Source organism: Triturus cristatus, chromosome 5_2, assembly GCF_964204655.1.
Source record: "Triturus cristatus chromosome 5_2, aTriCri1.1, whole genome shotgun sequence".
Lineage (NCBI taxonomy): Eukaryota > Metazoa > Chordata > Amphibia > Caudata > Salamandridae > Triturus > Triturus cristatus.
The window spans coordinates 54,344,766-54,359,097 of record NC_140588.1 but is presented as its reverse complement, the minus strand read 5'-3'; positions in this window follow the sequence as shown (position 1 = coordinate 54,359,097).

Here is a 14,332-nt window from a genome sequence, read left to right as displayed (position 1 = left end):
TGTTGAGCATCTAGAGAAGATTGCTAGTGACGCACCAGTAATTGCAGGCTCTCGTGTACCCATCCTCATGTTCGCAGATGACACGCTGCTACTTTCCCGCACTCCTAGTGGGCTCCAAAAAGTGGTTGATGCATTTGGTATATTTTGCGACGAGAGGGGCCTTGAACTGAACACCTCCAAAACAAAATTCATGTGCCTCAACCAGCTGTCCACCTTTAAAGGTGTAATAAAATACAAAGGTACACCCCTAGAAAGGGTGGACTCTTTCTCTTATCTAGGCATCACCCTCCAAGGAAAAATGAGTTGGAAGCCACACATAACCACAACTTTACTAAAGTTTAGGCAGCTAGCAGGCGCAATTACCCTAAAACATCGCTCCTCGTTGACAAAGCCAGTAAGTTGTGTGTTAGAAATATATTCTATGAAAGTACTAGGGGCTTGTCTATATGGTTCTGAACTATGGGGGTTTTCTAATTTGAGAGAACTGGGCCGAGCAGAAAACAGGTTCTTACGAGGTATTGTGATGGTCCCCCAAAGCACACCCATAATCCCACTAAAATTGGATATGGGAAGAAAAGGAATAGAGGACATAGCGAGGCTACGCCCTCTTCTATATTGGAGACGGATTATGGTGACCCCAGAATTGAGCCATTATGCTGCGGCTCTGATGGATGTTATCAAATTCGACCGTTTCCATATTATCCCATGGTTAAGGGAGCTCCGGGGACTCCTTACAAAAATGAATTTGAACCATCTATGGGACACCAAAGATGTAACCTGCTTTCCAACGAAGGCAAAGTTGAAAGAGCTATACTGGGAAATGGTATATTTTACAATGTTTAGTGACGGCACAAATACAAGCCTAACATCTCGCTTCTTGGACATAAAAATGTACCCTTCTTGCGAAATTTTTTGGGATATCATTGAAAAACCCTTTGATAGAAAACTCTATTTTCAATTTCGCATAGGTACACTTCCGGTGAATGCGTTCAAGAAGCACTGGTCCCCAGTATGGGATGAACATTGCCATCACTGTAAAGAACAAATTGAGCACATTTCCCATCTTTTGTTCTGTTGCCCACTGTATTCGTCCCCCAGACGCAAATGGTTAAAACCTGTGTGCTCTAGTTTGGGAACCCGTAGTCAATCTGCAGCCCTAAGGATACTTGAAACAGATTGTTCGATATTGTTTGTGGTTGGGGTAGCAAAATTTTTGGCCTGGTCATGGTCAATTCGTACTCGTTCACTTATGGCAATTGTAACGTAATGAAATATGTATATTCTCAATCTTGCATGAATTATTGTATTTTATTTATAGAAAAATCTATATTTTATGAAATTTGACAAATTGAAGTACTTCTATTTTTATTATGTATTTACTCGACATTCCATGTTTAATATGTATTTTATTGTAGTATTTATTGTATTAGGGATAGGGGAATGCTTTTATGACAAATGTCGAATAAAGCTTTAAAAACGAAAAAACGACATAGCTTTGTCCTCTACTGTGAGCCCCAGTAACCTGGGCAAGTACCGACAGACTCCTTTAATCAACCATAGAATGGCTCAGGCCTACAGGTACACAGGTGCTAGTGTCACAATGGTGACTCCTGCCTTTGTGGACCCTGGACAGATCATGCTAGGTGAGAATTACCTAGTGTCCAACGCTAGCAATGCCACTACCTCCCATAGTGTGGCAATTGTTAACTTCTCCTGGGGAGGGGTAACTGGCCTCAAGAAAGATGTGGTAAGTTCCGACCTTCCTGTAGAGTGTCCGTTGGGAAATGACCTTGAAACTTCAGTTTGGGCTGAAGTGGAGTATAGGACCCATGCAGAAATGCTGGGAATAGATGCACATGTCCTTGCTGTGACCAGGTCACAGGCAAAAAAATGCAACACTGAACAAGTGCTGGATCCTGGGACAATGGACCAGACATCACCCAAGAGAAAGAGTAGTAGGGTTAAGGCTGTGCCTTCCCCCCTGCCTCAGGTAGAGAATCAGCCCTCACAGGAGGATGATTCTGAGAGCCCCGAAAGAACTGTCCTAGAAGAACTGGAACCTGACCAGGTTGAGTTTCTTGGGACAGGGGGACCTTCAAGGGCAGATCGGAGGCAGGCACAATTAGACTGTCCTCTTGAACCCCTCAGACAGCAGGCTGCTGCTGAGGCTGCAGGGAATGCTCAAGGTACCCATAAAGTGTATTGGGATGAAGGGCTGCTGTACTCAAAGTCTAGAGACCCCAAGCCTGGTGCGTCCAGGAGGTTGGTCATACCATTGAGTTTCAGAGGCTTCCTTCTTATCTTGGCCCATGATATTCCCCTTGCAGGACACTTAGGCCAGAATAAGACTTGGGACAGACTTGTCCCTCACTTTCACTGGCCTCACATGACAGAAGATACCAAGGAGTTTTGTCGCTCCTGTGTCGCCTGCCAAGCCAGTGGCAAATCAGGTGGCACCACAAAGGCCCCCTGATACCACTACCAGTGGTGGGGGTTCCCTTTGAGAGAGTGGGGGATAGACATTGTTGGACCAATGGACCCCCAAACAGCATCTGGGCACAGATTCATACTGGTGATAGTGGACCATGCCACCAGGTACCCAGAAGCCATACCCATGAGGACCACAACAGCTCCTGTTGTGGCAAGGGCCCTACTTGGAGTGTTTTCCAGGGTGGGGTTTCCACAGGAGGTTGTCTCCGACAGAGGTGCCAACTTCATGTCAGGATATTTAACTGCAATGTGGAAGGAGTGTGGTGTTAACTATAAATTCACTACACCCTATCACCCACAATGCGATGGGCTTGTGGAAAGGTTCAACAAGACCCTAAAAGTGATGATAAAGGGTTTACCAGACAAGCTTAGGCGAAGATGGGACATCCTTTTACCCTGCCTTCTGTTTGCTTACAGAGAGGTCCCACAAAAGGGAGTTGGCTACAGCCCTTTTGAACTTTTGTTTGGGCATCCTCTGAGGGGACACCTATGTCTAGTAAGGGAAGGATGGGAGAGACCTCTCAGACAACCCAAGCTTGATATAGTGGATTATGTGCTTGGCCTCCGCTCAAGGATGGCAGAGTACATGAAGAAGGCTTCTAAAAACCTTGAGGCAAGCCAAGAACTCCAAAAAGCTTGGCATGACCAAAAGGCTGTGCTGACTGTGTACCAGCCAGGACAGAAAGTGTGGGTGTTGGAGCCAGTGGCCCCAGCAGCACTCCAGGACAAATGGTCTGGACCCCACACTATTGTTGCACAAAAGGGAGAAGTCACCTACTTGGTGGATCTTGGGACTCCCAGAAGCCCCCACAGGGTGCTTCATGTCAACAGGTTAAAGGCATATGTTGATAGGGCAGACATGGGCTTACTCATGGCTACAGATGAGGGGCAGGAGGAAGAGAGTGACCCTCTCCCAGACCTGCTGACTCAGAACCCTTATGATGGTTCAGTTGATGGTGTGGTCTTTTCTGACAGCCTCACTAACCATCAGCAACAGGACTGCATACAAGTTCTACAGGCCTATAGACATATGTTCTCTCTGACCCCAAGTCAGACAAACTGGTGCACCCATGAGGTGGACACTGGTGACAGTCTGCCTGTGAAGAGTAAAATCTACAGGCAACCTGACCATGTCAGGGACTGCATAAAGATTGAGGTACAAAAGATGTTGGAGCTGGGAGTCATTGAACCTTCAGAGAGCCCTTGGGCTAGTCCTGTAGTTCTTGTGCCAAAACCTCACACCCAAGATGGTAAGAGAGAGATGAGGTTTTGCGTGGATTACAGAGGTCTCAATGCTGTCACTAGGACAGATGCCCACCCAATACCTAGGGCAAATGAGCTCATTGACAGATTGGCAGCTGCCAAGTTTTTGAGTACATTTGACCTGACAGCAGGCTACTGGCAAATCAGACTAGCTGAGAGTGCAAAGGCCAAAACTGCTTTCTCAACCCCAGGAGGACATTATCAATGTGTGGTAATGCCCTTTGGCTTGAAGAATGCACCTGCCACTTTCCAAAGGTTGGTGAATCAAGTCCTTACAGGCCTGGATGACTACTGTCAGCTTATCTCGATGATATTGCTGTCTTTAGCTCCACCTGGGAGGATCACCTGGTCCACCTGAGGAATGTTTTAGAGGCCCTGCAAAAGGCAGGCCTCACTATCAAGGCCACCAAGTGCCAGATAGGGCAGAGCAAGGTTGTGTATCTGGGCCACCTAGTAGGTGGGGGTCAGGTTCAACCACTGGAGAGCAAGATCCAGACCATAAAGGACTGGACTCCTCCAATTACCCAGACACAGGTCAGAGCTTTCTTGGGCCTGTCTGGGTACTACAGAAAGTTTGTTAAGAACTATGGGTCCATGTGACACCACTTAATGACTTGACCTCTAAGAAGATGCCAAAGAACGTTCAGTGGACAGTAAGCTGTCAGAAGGCATTTGATGACCTGAAGCAGGCCATGTGCACTGTACCTATTCTGAAAAGTCCAGATTACTCCAAATAATTCATAGTCCAAACAGATGCTTCTGAGTTGGGTGTGGGAGCTGTTCTTTCACAACTGAATATAGATGGTCAAGACCAGCCCATTGCTTTTATTAGTAGAAGGCTGACCCCTAGAGAGAAACGTTGGTCAGCCATTGAGAGGGAGGCCTTTGCTGTGGTTTGGGCCCTGAAGAAGCTGAGGCCATACCTGTTTGGCACTCACTTCAAGATTCAGACAGACCATAAGCCCCTCTTGTGGCTAAATCAGATGAAGGGTGAAAATCCCAAACTTCTTAGGTGGTCCATTTCCCTACAGGGGATGGACTTCACAGTGGAACATAGACCTGGGACTGACCATGCCAATGCAGATGGACTCCCCAGATATTTCCACTTAGAACATGAAGACTCAACTGGTCAAGGTTAGTTTAATGTCCCTAAGTTTAGCGGGTGGTTGTGTAGGAGAGTAGGGTCTGCTTCCTATGGTCATCCCCACTTTTTGCTTTTGCTTCACTGGTTTACGACTTAGATGTGGCTGTGGGCCTGCTAATCAGACCCACAGCCCAGCTGTTCTCTCTCTAAATTCATACTATGTACTTTAGGTACATAACCCAATTGGTAAGGATCACCTTATAGGGCCCTGTACAGTGTACCTTAGGTACCCAGGGCATGGGTGTACCCTAGGCCTACCAGGGGCTGCAGCATGTATTATGCCACCCCTGGCTGGCCTCCCATCATGACACAACTGGCTGATCACTCAGCTGGGGCAAGGTCGTGTAATCACCCCTTGCTTAGGTATAGTATTCCTATACCTACCTTATATATAGACACATGGGTAACCTTTCAGTCACTCCTATGGCAGGTCTTAACAATCCGGAAGGCAGAGTGCTTGGTAACATGTGAGATGGTGCTCTAGCATGAGCTGAGCCGGTCTGCAGCTTTCGGAACCATGTCCTTATAGCTGTTCTATAATATCGCCTACCATATACTCTTAAAGTACCTTATAATCCTCGCGGTTATGGTAACTATGGTTTGGCTTTATCAAAACATGTCGTGTAAGGTGTCTAACACTTTGGAATACTACCCCCACACCATTTCTGGCAATGAGGATAGTATTCCTCCCTTCTAGAGGGAGAAGACATGTTGAAGACCCACTACCCGGTTAAAGTTAACCAGAGCCCCAGCATCACAAAATGGATGCTGCTGCCACAGACACAAGTCTGACCTCCTGCTGCTAGGAGTCCTTCCAGCGAGGGAGGCTTGGACAATAGGTTTCCTGCCTTGGGAGGTGCTAGCACGACCATAGACAGGGCTTAGTGTATTGGGGCAGGGAGGGATGAAAGAAACGAGACAATGCCTGGGGCACACAAGGTGTCCCATGTATAGTCCGGTTAAAACCGGTGCTGGGGCACTCCAGCCCCAGTCCTGGCGCAAAACTAGACAAAGGGAAGGGGGTGTAACCACCCCCATCCCTGGTCCCACCCATAGGAGGGACCTACCAGGTAACCCAGCCCCCCAGATTAGTATAAGAGTGGGAGCTGAGTCCCTAGGACTTTGGATTATCCTGGACTGAAACTAGACACGAAACTCTGGACCTTCAACATTCGACAAGAAGACTGAAGAATCTCCCTTGTGGCCAAGGAGTGGCCACCCTGTGCAAACAGGCACCAACAAGCGACCTGCCATTTGCTTTGCCCAAGTTCGACGAGGAACCGACTGCAGAGCCCGACCAACGCCTTGACCTCCAGACTTCTCTGACCCTGATCCACATCCACAGCCAAGCTGAGATCCGTGGAAGTGATGAGAGACGTGGGGCCGGCTACCTGGGAAAATTGGCGAGTAGCTTCCAGCGCAGCTTCTGAGGCATCCTCGAAGTTGTGCTCTGAGGATTGAGAAGCCCCAACCCCAAGCACCATTTGCATCAAAGATCAGCCCTCCACACTCCACGAGTTCTGCGTGGGACCCTTCTGCATTTTCCTGCTCGACGCGTCTGTACGGTTGCTTGCCCGTTGGCTAGTAGCCTCAGTGACGACGAACCCTTGACTTTTCACCATTGGTTTGGCTCCTCCAGGTTGGTCCTTGCTTCCCTGTGAAAGAGAAGCACCTCAGACCTTCCTGGTCTGCACCTAAAGCTTATTTCTCTTTCCGTGTGGGTTGCCTTTGCCAAGGCTTGTTGACTCCAATCGGGACGTCAACTCCGCCAGCTGCAAGATCCTTTGTGGGACAGCTCGTACCCTGGTTTTGGTCGTCCTCGACACCTCCCGGTCCACGCAGCTGCAGAGACAAGCTTCAAGACATCACCTGTGTTCTGTACGACATCGCCTGGTTCCTTCCTGGTTCCACACGGTCACTGGCTAGTGACCCAGACTTTGTCCCCTCTGCTTGCAGGTGTTCTTCCTTCAAGATCCACCCTTGGATCCACCGGACATCTTCCTCCTGGCCGCCTCCCAGCATCTGTTCTTCAGGCATCCATAGGATCCAGCGACGACACCCGACACATCTTCACACCTATGCACCCGTCTCATGTGGGTGAGGTAACGCGAGTACTCCGGTGCTCCAGTGGATATTGACTATCCAAGTGTCTAAGTCTCTAGTTGCTTCCTCCTAGTTACTTCGGAAGTGTCCTTATTCCTCCTATTTCTAATTACCACATTCCCATTGACTTTAATGTAACCCGCGTGTGTGTTTCCACACTGCACACGCTTCCCGTGGGCCTCCCACTTCCTAACTATTGGTAGGGTAGTGTAGCCCCAGCGATTCCCTAGGCCCTAGGCCTACTCCCTGTTCGTGACGTGGTACTTATACCACTTTCTTAGTATATGGTTTGCGTGGCCCCTGGGCCTAACTGTATTTTTCCTGTGTAACTTAACGTATGCTACTTAAGAAATTGTTGTGCTTAGACCTCTGAAATCATAAAGAGTACTGAGGGTATATGTTAGAATAAATACATTCTAATTTTATATATATCTGGTGTGGTGTCCTTTCATTTGGTATTCAAGGGATTATAATGGTATAACAGCTGGCTTCACATGCCATGCAGAGTTGAGCCTAAGACTGCTCTTGTCCATGCTACCACTAGGATAGCTGGTCTATAAGGTTGACTTTACAACTGTAGGAGAGTGGAATCTGACTAATGGTTGCCCCCAACTTTTTGCCTGGTATTTAAGTGGTTTTTGACTAGTCTGGCTAGGATCCTGCTATCCAGGACCCCAGCCTATCTGCTTTCTCCCTAAAACTGTTGTAAGTACACTAGGTACTAACCAATTGGATGCTGGGCATGCCCTTCCAGTCCCTTGTAGATGGTACCCTAGGTACCCAGGGCATGGGTCCCCCAGTAGGCCTACCAGGGCTGCAGCACTTATTGTGCCACCCTGGGACAGCCACCCAAACTGACACCACCAGGCCACTACTGTAGCCTGGGTAAGGTGGTGCTAGCACCCCTTACAGGGACGTAGGTACCCTATGTCCCATACCATTACAACACATATACTCTCATAGGTCACCCCTATGGCAGGCCCTGGTAATCCTACAGGGCTGGGTGCTGAGGTATGTGTGAGGGGGGACCCCTACATGAGTAGGACCTCTCTGCAACCTTCGTAACACCGTTACTGGGTTGTTTGTAGTGTAGCCATACCATATACTCTACCGCATTATAAGTTATTGCGTCATCGCTGTAACTTGGGACTGGCTACACAGAACCATATCGTGTTTGGTGTCAAACATGAAGGAATCATACCCCCAGTCCAGCCATGGGCATGGGGGCACGATTCCCCCTTGCTAGGAGGGTGATATGGGAAAAGCGGTAGTTTTTAGACACCAATTTAAAAGTGCACGTGTACCACAAAATGGCTACTGTTCGCCACCTACACGACTCTGGCTGGCTGTTGCTGGGGAAAATCCCAGCCTCTCCAGCTGGACAATAGGGCTCCTGTGGCAGGGAGGTGCCAGCACCTCCCCAGACAGGATAATGTGGATTGGAACAGGGTGGGTGCACCAAATGTCCATTCAGAGTTGCACGTAGGCAGCTGCAGAGCCCCAACTCTGCATACACCGCCTGGAACCGGTTCAGGGGCATCCTGCCCCTCGCCCAGGCGGGAAACACACAAAGGGGAGTGGGTGTAGCCACCCTTTCCCGCCTCTACTCTGATTGGTAGGCTCGCTTTGGGACCATCCCCTAATCTTGGGGATATATGGGAATAACTTTGCCCTAGAGCCTTAGATTCGTCCAGAACTTCACAGAACTGACCTTCAACGAGCTGCTGCCCAGCTGACCGAAGAAATCTCCCTTGGGATAAAGGAGTTATCCCCCTGCTTGGCAGGCACCTAAAAGACTACAAGATACCCGGTTGGAACTTCGTTGCTCTCCCGACCTTCGACGCCTTCCAGCAACCTCGAGGTGGGTCTCCAGTGCATCCCAGCATCCTGTGAGCGTGCCCAGCAAGTCTGAGCACCCTGGACCACGTGGGTGTCGAGATCCCCGCATACCCCGAGACACCGGCCACTTCTTGTCCAGCACACGACCCCGAGCAGTGGGGAAGTTGTGCTTTGGCCCATTTCTGAGCCAACCATCCAGCAGCATTTGTGCCGACCCTCAGCTCCCTGGCCCGCTCCGGTGGCCCGTGGGAGCCCTTTTACGCACTCCATTTTGCTGCCTTCCGCGGTCCCTTGTCCCTCGACTTGGGGGCCCTGCCGGAGGACAATCTTTCTTTTCTAAGAGTTCCCCTGGTTGCTCCAGGCCTGCTCTACGCTCCCTGCAAAAGAGAGCACCCTCAGACCACGTGGGTCTGCACCAGCAGCTGCTTTGTTCATCTTGCGTGGGTTGCGGTTGCCAATGCTTAGTGGATCCAATCGGGACACTAACACCGCAGCGACCCTCAGCCGACGTGGGACAGTCGCCCTCCAGAAGCTGGCCTTCCTTGAAGCCTCCCGGAGCCCGTGACTGCAGAGCCCAGCTGTACCTTCCACACCTGAAGCACCCGACATCCACGAGCTCCTTCCTGTGAGCTCCCTGGTCACTGTGCTGTGACCCAGACTCTGTCCCCTCTGCTTTCAGGTTCATCTTTGTCTTTTCTTCAACTTTAATCTTCACGACTTCAGCGACACTTCCAGCTAGCAGCAGTTTGGACTCCTTTTCCATAGAAAATCAGCCCGCGACCCGACACCAGAATCGACCTATGCACCCGGCTTCCCTGGGGCAGGTAACAGTGGTACTTCGGTACTTCCGTGGTGGTGGGCTCTCCAAAGCCTTAAGTCTCAAGCCTTAACTTTGTACTGTTGTTAGAAGTGTCCTTAAACCTTAATTATTCAACCGCGACATTCTCCATAGGCTAACATTGCGATCCCGACAGCAACTTCTCGCACTGCACACGCCTCCCGTGGGTCCCCTTCCTCTTAACTGTGGGTGGATTCTTAAGGGGCCAGCGATCCTGAATGCCCTAGGCATTGCCTGTAGAATTGTCGTGGTTCTTATACCACTATTTTAGTATATGGTTTGGTCCCCCCCTGGGGCCCATTGATTTCTGTGCTATTTGTTGTGTTTAGAAATGCTTGTTTGAATTGTAACTTTGCCACTAGCCACATAAAGTGTCTGTGGGATTCTGTCTAGAATAAATACATATATTTTATATATATACCTGTGTGGGCTACTCTTTCATTTGGTTATTCAAGAGGTTATTATGGTAAAACAATAAGCTTAACACTCCTTCAAGACTTAGCCTGAAGGCTGCTCTCCACAGCTACCACTAGGATAGCTTTCTTAAAGGTTGTCTTAAACCTATCATCAATAGGAGTCGAATTGGACTGGTGCAAGGTGTCCCTATAACTAGGAACAGCATATGCCAGGCCAACTTCTCACATTGGTGGCAGCGGTGGGATTCAAGCTTGCCATTGTTTTACCAGATAACACATTGAATTTCTAAAGTGAAAGCCACAAGGTACCAAAGGTACATATAAATTCAAGCTAGAATACAATAAGTTCTACTGAACTTGGAGTTGTGTGTAGAGGGTCTAGCACACCTTGACTACAACTCAAGAGAGGGTTCAGTAGGCCACACTTAGTGTAGGTAGATACATCACTACACTAAACATGTCTTCAAGTGGCACTAAGGCTATGGAAGGACCCCAGAGGGTCCCAGTAGATAAGTATGATAATTTCACCTTTGCTGAGCTCAGGGAAATGTGCACCCTTAGGAGACTGAAGACAGAAAGAGGTGCCAACACAAAACGTCTCAAAGAGATCCTGCTCATAGCAGACTTTATGGAGTCCATAGGATCCAGAGGGACGGACAACGTGGGTGGGCACCCCTCAGAAGAGGACACTCCCAGAGTGGAATCTGAAGAGGAACAGGAAGAGGATGAAAATCCTGACCTGGAAGACACAAACCACTCACAGCATGGAGGTGATGGCCCAAGAGGCACTCCCTCCACCCTTAAAAGGAGAGTGGTGGACCCCAGAAGGAACAGATCCCCCTCAGTGGGATCCAACCATTCTAGGGGATCCAAAGGGTCCTCTGCCTCTTCTCAGAGAAGAGAAACCTCTCATGAGAGGAAATGCAGACTGATCAAATTTGAGCAGGCTAAGCTTGAGCTTAAGAGAGAACAGTTAGCATTGGACAGGGAAACCCTGGAGCTTCAGAAAGCTTCAAGAAAGTGGGGTCTAGAGATCCCTGGTGGCAGTAAGGAAACCCCTAGAGTTAGAGAGAAAGTCCCTGACAATAGGAACCTCCACAAGATTGTGCCCCCCTATCAGAATGGGGATGATATTCACAAATGGATATCTGCTCTTGAAAGGGCCTGTAGAGTACAGAGGGTCCCTGTAGAGCAGTGGGCAGCAATCCTGTGGCTCTCCTTTTCAGATAAAGGAAGAGACAAGCTCCTCTCTGTAAGAGAAGAGGATGCTGATGATTATTATATCCTGAAGGATGCTTTAATAGATGGGTTTGGCTTAACCACTGATCAATACAGACTTAAGTTCAGAGACACCCAGAAAGCACAAAATCAGGATTGGGTAGACTTTGTGGATTGTGCAACCAAGGCACTGGAAGGTTGGTTAAATGGCAGTAAAGTTAATGATTATCAAGGATTGTATAATCTCATTATGAGGGAGCAGATTCTTAATAATTGTCAGAACCAACTTTTACACCAGCACCTGGTGGACTCTGATCTGACCTCTCCCCAAGAATTGGGAAAGAAGGCAGACAAATGGGTCAGAACCAGGATCAGGCCTAAGAACCAAGTTGGTGACCAGAAGAAGGATTCCACTAAGCCCAAAGAGAAAGGTGGGGATGATAAACAAGAAAAGTCCTCTGAAGGGCCCCAACAAACCAGTGCTGGGGGTGGGTCCCAAAATCCTTCCTCTAATACCAAGAAGCCCTATTGCCATGTGTGTAAGAAACCTGGTCACTGGAAAACTGACTCCAGCTGTCCTAAGAATGGCAATAAAGAAAGTGTTCCTCCAAAACCAGCTCCAACACCTCCTGTTACTACTAGTAGTAATCCCCCAGGTGGTGGGAGTGCACCCAAAAACTTAGTTGGGTTCTCTTTGGGGACACCAGTGGACTCTGGCCTAGCCAGGTCCCCTGCATTAGCAACTATGGTCTGTGATGGTGGCATGGGGTTTGCCAACTTTACCATGAGCCCCAGTATTCTGGGCAGGTACAGACAAGAACCAATAATAAATGGTCAGAAGGCTGTGGCCTATAAGGACACAGGGGCCACTGTCACCATGGTGACCAAGAGGCTAGTGCCCCTAGATCAGCTTTTACCTGGGTTTAGCTATCAGGTGACCAACATTGATGGAGTTAGGAAAGATCATCCCATGGCAGTGATAAATCTCAGCTGGGGAGGAGTCACTGGCCCCAAGAGGGTGGCAGTGTCCCCAAACTTGCCTGTAGATTGTTTACTGGGGAATGATCTAGAAATCTCAGCCTGGGCTGAGGTTGACCACAAGGCCCATTTGAAAATGGTAGGAATTCCTGAGAGAGTGGATGAGACCCTGAGGGCCTCACCTCCACCCCAGGAGAAAATAGAAAGAGTGAAGCCTGAAACTATGGATCACTCTACACAAACAGAGAGCATAGGGGAGGAAGAGCAGTCTTCCCCCCACCAGACTACCGGTAAAGGGCAAGTTTCTCAGGGAACTGACCCTGCCCCTTGTGAAGTAACTGCCCCAGAAGTGGACAGGCTTGGCCTGCCCACCTCTCTGATGGCAGGGGATCCTTCCAAGGTGGTACCCAGTCTGGAGCAGGTATCCTGCCCCTCTCTACCCTGCCTCAGTCAGCCCAGGGCTGCAGAGGTCAGGGAGGCCAGTGGACCCTTACTGGGCCCCTGTCCAGAGGAACCCCCTCATCAAGAGATTAGGGACACCCAGCAGAGTAGTTTCAGCCAGGTGAATATTCCTCTACAAACTGAGGGATCCCCCTTACCTCTAGGTATAGGCACCCCTCAAATGGATGCTGTTGAGCACAGGGAAACCTGGGGCCTAGCTGCCCCAAACCTTCCAGTGCCCTCCACTATTCCAGCCAAAGGGACCCAACCCCCAGCTGTAGGCAGCCAGAGGTTGACCCTTAGGGCCAGATATGACACCGTCATGGGCAGAAAGGCTTCCATAGTGGCCAGTGATCTGAGGAGGTTGAGACCAACCCAAGTAGGGTCTCACTTCCAGACTCAGACACCCCACCAGCCCACCTCTGACCCAAAAACCAATACAGGTAATTTCCCTAGACTTTGGAGAAACTCTAGAACCCCTTGGGGTAGGATTTCCCAAGTGGACCATGACGCAGGGAGCAACCATGTTAGTACAGGTTCTTCCTTATATGGCCACTCAGGAAATAAAGGCTTATCTGGACAAGGTTAGCCTTATCTCCTTTCGTTTGGGGGGGGGTTATGTAGGAGAGTGGAATCTGACTAATGGTTGCCCCCAACTTTTTGCCTGGTATTTAAGTGGTTTTTGACTAGTCTGGCTGGGATCCTGCTATCCAGGACCCCAGCCTATCTGCTTTCTCCCTAAAACTGTTGTAAGTACACTAGGTACTAACCAATTGGATGCTGGGCATGCCCTTCCAGTCCCTTGTAGATGGTACCCTAGGTACCCAGGGCATGGGTCCCCCAGTAGGCCTACCAGGGCTGCAGCACTTATTGTGCCACCCTGGGACAGCCACCCAAACTGACACCACCAGGCCACTACTGTAGCCTGGGTAAGGTGGTGCTAGCACCCCTTACAGGGACGTAGGTACCCTATGTCCCATACCATTACAACACATATACTCTCATAGGTCACCCCTATGGCAGGCCCTGGTAATCCTACAGGGCTGGGTGCTGAGGTATGTGTGAGGGGGGACCCCTACATGAGTAGGACCTCTCTGCAACCTTCGTAACACCGTTACTGGGTTGTTTGTAGTGTAGCCATACCATATACTCTACCGCATTATAAGTTATTGCGTCATCGCTGTAACTTGGGACTGGCTACACAGAACCATATCGTGTTTGGTGTCAAACATGAAGGAATCATACCCCCAGTCCAGCCATGGGCATGGGGGCACGATTCCCCCTTGCTAGGAGGGTGATATGGGAAAAGCGGTAGTTTTTAGACACCAATTTAAAAGTGCACGTGTACCACAAAATGGCTACTGTTCGCCACCTACACGACTCTGGCTGGCTGTTGCTGGGGAAAATCCCAGCCTCTCCAGCTGGACAATAGGGCTCCTGTGGCAGGGAGGTGCCAGCACCTCCCCAGACAGGATAATGTGGATTGGAACAGGGTGGGTGCACCAAATGTCCATTCAGAGTTGCACGTAGGCAGCTGCAGAGCCCCAACTCTGCATACACCGCCTGGAACCGGTTCAGGGGCATCCTGCCCCTCGCCCAGGC